Source organism: Myotis yumanensis, unplaced genomic scaffold (assembly GCF_028538775.1).
Source record: "Myotis yumanensis isolate MYYU_CA2020_CCGP unplaced genomic scaffold, mMyoYum1.0.hap1 SCAF_9, whole genome shotgun sequence".
NCBI classification, from domain to species: Eukaryota; Metazoa; Chordata; class Mammalia; order Chiroptera; family Vespertilionidae; genus Myotis; species Myotis yumanensis.
Genome location: NW_027223760.1, coordinates 5,599,681 through 5,607,922, shown reverse-complemented (window position 1 = coordinate 5,607,922; position 8,242 = coordinate 5,599,681). Strand labels below are relative to the sequence as shown.

Here is an 8,242-nt window from a genome sequence, read left to right as displayed (position 1 = left end):
AGGGCCCTGCTCTGTGTGTGATGGGGTAGAGCCATAACCTCCCCATCGGCCCTGCCCTGAGTGTGACAGTGGCAGCACCCCAATACCCTGATCGGCCCTGCTCTGTGGGTGATAGAGGTCAGCGCCCCAACCCCCTGATCCGCCCTGCTCTCTGTGTGACAGGCGGCAGCACCCAACCCCCTGATTGGCCCTGCTCTGTGCATGACAGGGGGCGGGGCCCCAACTCCCCAATCAGCCCTGCTCTGAGCCTGACCAGGGCCTGCACCTAGGGATTGGGCCTGCCCTCTGCCACCCGGGAGCAGGTCTAAGCAATCAGGTCATTATCTCCCGAGGGGTCCCAGACTGCGGGAGAGCATAGGCCAGGCTGAGGGACACACCCTCCCTCCGTGAGTGCACAAATTTTTTGCACCGTGCCCTAGTATACTAATAAAAGAGTAGCATGCAAATTAACTGTTGCTCTGTGATTCCCAAAAGCCACGCCCATCAGCCAATCAGGAGTGAGTATGCAAATCATTGGGACAAAGATGGCAGAGGCCACAGAGCCTGCAGAAGGCAGGAGGTTTGGGTCTCCCCAGCAACAATGGAAGCCAAGCTTCCTGCCTGCCTGTGCCTGTGCCTAAGGAGGGCCCTGTGGGTTCTGGAGACATGGGTCCCCAGGGCCAGCTGCTGAGGGAGGGTCCTGAAAATGACCCTCAGCCCCTTCCCTAGGCTGGCCACAGCCCCACAGCGTGAGGGTCCCTGCTGGGGGATGTGGCAAGCCTGAAAACAGCCATCAGCTCCTCAGCCAGGCTGGCCAGGCACCCCAGTGGGGACACCCACCCTGAAGGGGGTGTGGCCAGCCTGAAAATGGCCCTCAGCCCCTCAACCAGGCTGGCCAGGTCCCTGAGTGGGGAACCTCACCCCATGGGGGCGTGACTGGCCTGCAAACTGCCCCAGCCCCTCTCCCAAGCCAGCACCATCTCCAGTGTGTACCCCCACCTCAATGGGGGCATTCCCAGCCTCCAAACCACCACAGGACCCTTGCCCAGGCCACCCTGTCCCCCCAAGGGAACCCCCATCCTGATCCGGGACAAATTTCAGGGCAAACCAGCCGGGCCCCACCTATGAACCAAGCCTCTATCTATACTAATAAAAGGGTAACATACTAATTAGACTGGGAGACATTCCAGGAGACCTTCTGGACAAAGCCATGGTAGCAGGGCCAAGGTAGAGGTGGTTAGGGGCCAAGAGGGGATGGCAGTTGTGGGTGATCAGGAAGGTGGTGGAGGACCGTTGTGGGAGATCAGGCGAGAGTTGGGGGGGGCAGTTGGGGTAAGCAGGCAAGCAGGGAGGCCAGTTAGGGGAGAGCAGGCCATAAGTGGGGGTCAGTTGGGGGCAATGAGGCCTACGGGGGGCATTTGGGGTGAGAAGGCCAGCAGGGGGGAAGTTGGGGGTGATCAGGCTGGTGGGGGTGGCAGTTTGGGGCGAGTAGGCCAGTGGGGGTTAGCAATTGGGGGTGAGCAGGCTGGCATGCAGAGTGGTTAGGGGCAATCAGGCAGGCAGGCAGGTGAGCAGTTAAGAGCCAGCAGTCCCAGATTGTGAGAGGGAGGGATGTCTCAGATTGGAGTGGGGTCCCAGATTGGAGAGGGTGCAGGCTGTGTTGCGGGACACCCCCTTCCCCTGTGCACAAATTTTGTGCACTTGGCCACTAATATATATCATTTCAGAGAGGGAGGGTTAGGGAGAAAGAGATAGAAACATCAGTGATGAGAGAGAATTATTGATTGGCTGCCTCCTGCAAGCACCTACACAGGATCTAGCCCATAACCCAGGTATGTTCCCTGACCAGGAATTGAGCTGAGACTTCCGGGTTCATATGTTGACATTGAGCCATTCCAATCAGTTTCAGCATAGATTTCTCATTCTTTATATTTTGTGTCTCTGCTGATTTTAGGCTGTAATCCATTTTGAAGACTGACCCAAACAAAATAGTAATTTTATCAGGGATTGCTGCTTAGAGGATATTTGTATAAATAAATGATTTCACTTACCATTCATATAATTTATAAGTAAACTAGAAGCTTTCAGGGATGGAGTTGGGTGAGCAGACAGAACCAGCTCTGAGGGAAGCTGGTGGGTGAAGAGCACTGGGAAGGTGGGAAGCACAGCTCAGCATGTTATCCCTCTGAACACCCATCACCAACATCAACTCTGGACAAAGCTGAATTGTAAACATTTCTCTTCTTAGCTGATAAAAAGCTGTTCTCTACTTACTATCCTTAAGGTATAAAGACATAAATCTTCTTTCAAAAGGAGTGTCTGTGTATTTTATAGTGATTCAAGTTTGTATTTGATGGCTTCCTATCAGATGAGCCAGTTTTTAACAACTAGCATGTTCAGCTTGCTCCAGTCAAAGTCTGCTTCAATATGAGTTATTCAAACATTTCCCAATGTTTCTAGATAGCAAGGAGAAAAAAAATATTTAAAACTTAATTGTTTAGCTCTGACCCATGTGTCTGAGTGGTTAGTGTGTCAGCCCATGCACCAAAGGGTTGTGGGTTTGATTCCTGGTCAAGGGCACATGCCTGGGTTGCATATTAGATGCCCTGCTCAAGTTAGGGCTTGTGCAGGAGGCAATAAATCAATGTGTCTCTCTCACATCTCTCATTCTCTCTCTCTCTCTCTCTCTCTCTCTCTCTCTCTCTCTCTCTCTCTCTCCTTCTCTCCTTCCTCCACCCCTCTTTTCTACTCTCTCTAAAAAATATCAATCAAAAAATATCCATATCCCCAGGTGAATATTAACAACAACAAAAAATGTAATTGTTTGTTTCTGTGACACTAAACATTGATGAATAAGGAAAGGATAATCTTTTCCACAGATGTAGACTGGATATAAAGATCAAAGAGAAAGTGAGAATCAGAGAGATTTTGATCAATTTCTTTATTTAACAAATATTTATTGATAACCACTCTTTGTCCAGTATTGTGCTTGTCCACAGGTAATAGTGGAAATACAAGATGCAGATGGCCCTACCATCCTCACAGGTTAAACTTACTGGGGTGACATTGGTTAATAATATTATATGAGTTTCACATGTACAAATGTACAATACATCATCCGTGTATTGCATTGTATGCTCACAGCCCCAAACCTTGTCTTATTCCATCACCATATATTTGACCCTTTACTCTCTTCAACATTTCCCCACCCCCCTTTAACACCAGTAACCACCTTACTGTCATCGGTGTCAGTTAGTTACTTAGTGAGTTAGTTAGTTAGTTAGTTAGTTCGTTTTTTGTTTTCGCCCAAGGATTTTCTTAAATTGATTTTTTAGAGAGAGAAGAAGAGAGAAGAGGGGAAGAGAGGAAGGGAGGGGGAGGTAGTGGAAAAAAAGAAGGATAAAGGGGGAGAGAGAGAAAGGGAGGGAGAGAGAGAGAGAGAGAGAGAGAGAGAGAGAGAGAGAGAGACATGGACGTGAAAGAGTACATTGATTGATTGCCTCTTGCAGGGGCCCTGTCTAGGGCTGGGGATCCAACATCCCACCCAGGTATGTAACCTTGACAGAGAATCAAACCCATGACCCTTTTGTTTTTGGTCTGATGCTCTAACCATTTAGCAAAGCTGTCCAAGGCAATGAGTTTATTTGTTTTATTTGGTGGCTGATTGATTTCTATTTTATATCCCAAATATGAGTGAAATCATATGGTTTTTGCACTTTTTCATCAGACATTTGTGCTGAGTATGATACTCTCAAGAACCAGCAACTGGGTAGTTTTGAGTTGGATCACCCATGGACATGTCTGGTAGTTAGCAGGCTCTTGGGCAGGCTCAGGTGGTGGGGATAACTGTGCCTTGTGTCCCTCACCATCAATCAGGCTAGTCCTGGCCTCTTTATGAAGCTGTTTCAGGGTCCTGAAGACCAGAAAGAGACAGCAAGCCACAGGCCATCAGCACTTTTAGAGTTTATTTGCATCATGCTTCTACTGCCCTGTTGTCTAGAGCAAGCCACAGGGTCCACCCAGATTCAAGGGGTGGAGGAACAGACTCAGCACGATGTGGGAGGAGCTGCATATCCACATCTTAAAGAGGCACCTGTAGAAAGATGGGAATAATTCATGGCCTTATCTGCCATCTGTCACACAGATTAACATGAGCTATCAGCATTGGAGCTGGGCTTTGATGATTTATGGTAGCATCTCCCATGATTTTCCTAATCGCCATCCTAATGAACAACTAATGCCCTCAGGATAACTGCAGACTGTAGTTTTCCACTGAGATGCTAGCAAAATAATAATCTGAACTTGTACCTACAGTTTCCTGTAGCCAGTGCTCTCACCTTCTGGAAATTTACTTCTCTCATCTAAGGATTCTGGTGATCAAATGTGGGAAACTCTGCTTCAGGGATGCTTTTGCCAATCCTTGGATTAGCAGCAGCTTCGCCATAAAGTGTGTGGGAGATGGGGAATAACTACTGATTTCATGGAAGCCAGAGTGGGAGGTTCTGCAAAATCTCTCTTCCATTTGATTGATATTTTTTAAAAAATCATTCCAATTTACGGAATTGATGAAAGTTGCAGGTTAGGGAACTGCTGAGTCAAGGATGGTGGTGGTAGCTTGGCCTTATGATGGTCTTCAAAATGGAGAGAAGTGGTCAGATTTGTGGATAGAACCAGGAGATCTTGTAGACGGGTTGTTTCTGAAAAGTAAGGCAAAGAGAGGAATCAAGGGAGATTCCTACATTTTTGGTCTGAGAAACTGAATGAAGGTGATGATATCTCTGAAAAATAAAATGGAGTTTACAATCATGTCTGCTATATTCAGTGTGATGATGTATACATGGACTGAAAGCAGAGACAGGTGGTTGTAATATAGGATTGCTCCGGGGGAAATAAGTCTTGTTTTTTTATTAACATATTTTAATTGTTGATATTATTACAGATATCTTCCATTTACCCCTCTCCTCCCTCCTCCTCTGAGCTCCTACCCACCCACCCCAGGACTTCACTGCACTACTGCCTGTGTCCAAGTGCTATGCATATAAGTAAACAAGTTCTTTGGTTTATCTTGTATTGTCTCCCCAATTCCTATCCCGAGGTATGTCAGTCTGTTCCATGTCTCCATGCTTCAGTTCTTATATTGTTGGTCAATTTATTCTGTTCATTAGAGTCTACAATTAAGTGAGATCATATGATATTTTTCTTTCTACTTTTGGCTTATTTTACTTAGCATATTATTTTCCAGGTCTATACATGCTGTCTCAAAGGTAAGAGATCCTTATTTTTTTACAGCTGCCTAGTATTCTGTAGTGTAAATGTTCTACAGCTATTTTATCCATTCATCTGGTGATGGGCACTTGGGCTGTTTCCAAGTCTTAGCCATTATAAATAACTAGTGGCCCAGTGCACGAAAATTCATGCACTGTGGTGGGAGTGTCCCTCAGCACAGCCTGCACCCTCTCCAATCTGGGACCCCTCAGTGGAGGTTGGACTGCCAATTTAGGCCCAATGGGATTCCACTGGGGCTAAACCGGCAGTCAGACAACCCCCTGGCAATACAGGACCACTGGCTCCTAACTGCTCACCTGCCTGCCTGCTTGATAGCGCCTAATCACTCTGCCTGCCAGCCTGCTCACCCCCAACTGTCCCCCCTGCTGGCAGAATTGCCCCCAATTACCCCCCCTGCTGGCATGCTTGCCTCCACCTGCCCTTCCTTCTGGCTTTCTCACCCCCAATTGGTCCCCTCTGCTGGTCTGCTTGCCCCCAACTGCCCCCTGTCATCCTGATCACTTCCAACTGCTCTCTCCTCCTGGCATGATTGCCCCAAACCTCATCTGCCTAAGCCCCTCCACCATGGCTTTGTCCGGAAGGTCTCACTGTCTAATTAGCATATTACCCTTGTATTAGTATAGATAGGATATGACATAGTGCCATAACTATAACATCCTACCAGTATTATTCTATGAGAATACATACTTCATGCGATAGGAAGGCATCTAATAAATTACATTGTATATGTTGTAATTAGTAGGAAATACTGTATTCGTAGCAATAATATACACCCTGTAACTTACCTTCCTGATTTGGGAATGGTTCCTGTTTTTTTGTGTGTTCTTTTTTAACGTTTCCTGACTCCTGATGTATTTTTTTTCATTCTTTGGAACTTTATTTACGGTTTATTGCACATGATTTGAGGTCTTTAATTTCTAACCACCAAATATTGAAAGGACTACTTTTTTCCATGAAGTTTAACATTAACATTAGTTAACTCATGTATTCATGTGTTTTTATTGTAAACATCTGAATTATTCACATTGCCATAGATCCTGAACTCATAAGCATGGACCATGCACAGGCCGGCAGCAAGCCAGGAAGCCACTCTGCAAGCAAACAGATATTCTGCATAAGGAGAAAAGTGATAGGACAACATTTAATGTCCAACCTGAGTCACCTCAGAATGTTACATATATTGACTTCTTAATTCATATAATATCGGGAAATCAACTGCTTGGTTGGTGATGGGGTTGACCTGGTTTCAGGTGGATTATTCCTGAAATAATTAAGGAAAGGGGGCCTCAATCTTTCTTCTTGGTTGCTTGCTCCTTCCAACATCTTCATCTTTCTTCTTGTCCTCAGCTTCTTGAGCATCTTCTCCTTCATCTTTACCTCCTTCTTCCTCCTTTGCATCATCAAATTCTTCCTTGTACCTTCTTCCTCTTCCCTTCCTTCCTCTTCCTCAGCCTCTTCATTCTCCTTCTCCTCTTCAGCTTCTCCTTCAGAGGGGGGGGGGGGGTTCATCCTTATTTTCCTTGGCTTTTGTAGCCTCAATGGTCTCCTCCTCCTCAATCTGCTCCTCTTGGATGTGGCTGGTGTATTAAGAAGGGAAGGAGTGAGCAGACATCAAGTAGGATCTGGTCTGTAAACCACCTTAGGCAGATCTGCCAAAGACCTGGGAACTCTGGGAGTAGCGGCTGGCTATGCTTCCCATACTGGTGAAACTGAGCCAGGTCTCCTCACCTTCCAGGAGTTTCTTGTAAGCTGCAATGCCAATGTCCAAAGCCATCTTCACATTGAGGAGGTCCTGGTATTCTTTTAAATATCGTGCCATTTCACTCTTTGTAGTTCTCAACTTATTTTCTAATTTGTTGATTGTGCCTTGCATAGCACTAATGTTGGTGTTCTGCTTATCCTGCAGCTCTTGTAGCTGCTTTTCCAGCGCTTTTTTCATCCTCCGGCATACTTCCATCTCCAGGGTCTTAGCCATGGGCAGGCAGCGGCTCTCGGACACCTTCTCCTTGGGGGTACACACCGCTTCAGTATTCTTGGCAGTGCTCTTGGTCAGCACAGTGAAGCGGCTCTTGAACCATTATTCAGCATTCTGCATGCTCTTGGCAGCCAGCTTCTCCTACTGGACACAGATGTCCTTCAGCATGGCTGGTGTGTCGTGCTGTCAGCCTGGCGACTGGGGCCCTCTGCTCCCAACCCCACCCGAGCCCCAGTGCCTCCTAACCAAGTCCCGAACTGCACTCTCAATCCCGCTGCCCTCTCCTCTCCTCATGCTGCCCTCTCCTAGAGCCTGCCCCCTGGGCCCGGGCTGCAGGACTCCCGGCAGGGTGGCTGTGAATGCTGCTAGTTTTCAGTGCCCGACCCCCAGGCCATTGCTGCAAGACTCCCGGAGGGTCTGAGAGGACTGGGTACCGCTATCTTGTGGCTATGGGCGCTGCCATCTTTGTGATGGAGTGATGCCTAATTTGAATATTATTCTTTTATTAGATAGGATGCTGCTTTGAACATAGGGGTGCATATATTTTTTTCAGATTGGTGCTTGGGGTTTTTAGGATATATTCCCATCATGGTGTCACTGAGCCAAATGTAAGTTCCATTCTAAATTTTTTTAGGAAAATTCATACTGTTTTCCATAATGGCTACATAAATCTGCATTCCCACTAGCAGCCAACTCATCTTCCCTTATCCTCTCCAGCTCTTCTTGTTTGTTCATTTTTTTATTATAGCCATTCTGATAGGTGTGAAGTGATATAACATACTGGTTTTAATTTACATTTCTCTGATAATTAGTGACTTTGAGCATTTTTTCATATGACTCTTGGCCATTTGTATGTCCTCTTTGAGAAAAGTCTATTCAGGTCTCCTGCCCATCTTTCAATTGAATTGTTTATCTTTCTTTTGTTGACTTGTATGAGTATTTGCATATTACACTTTTAATATTATAGATGACCTTTATTATGTTGAGCTATGATCCCTCTAA

General features: G+C 46.4%; 1 pseudogene; it reads right to left on the bottom strand.

Annotated features, from left to right (window-relative positions):
• Positions 1-6,551: 6,551 nt before the first annotated feature.
• Positions 6,552-7,408, bottom strand: LOC139016685 (neurofilament light polypeptide pseudogene; annotated as a pseudogene).
• Between the last annotated feature and the right edge of the window lie 834 nt (positions 7,409-8,242).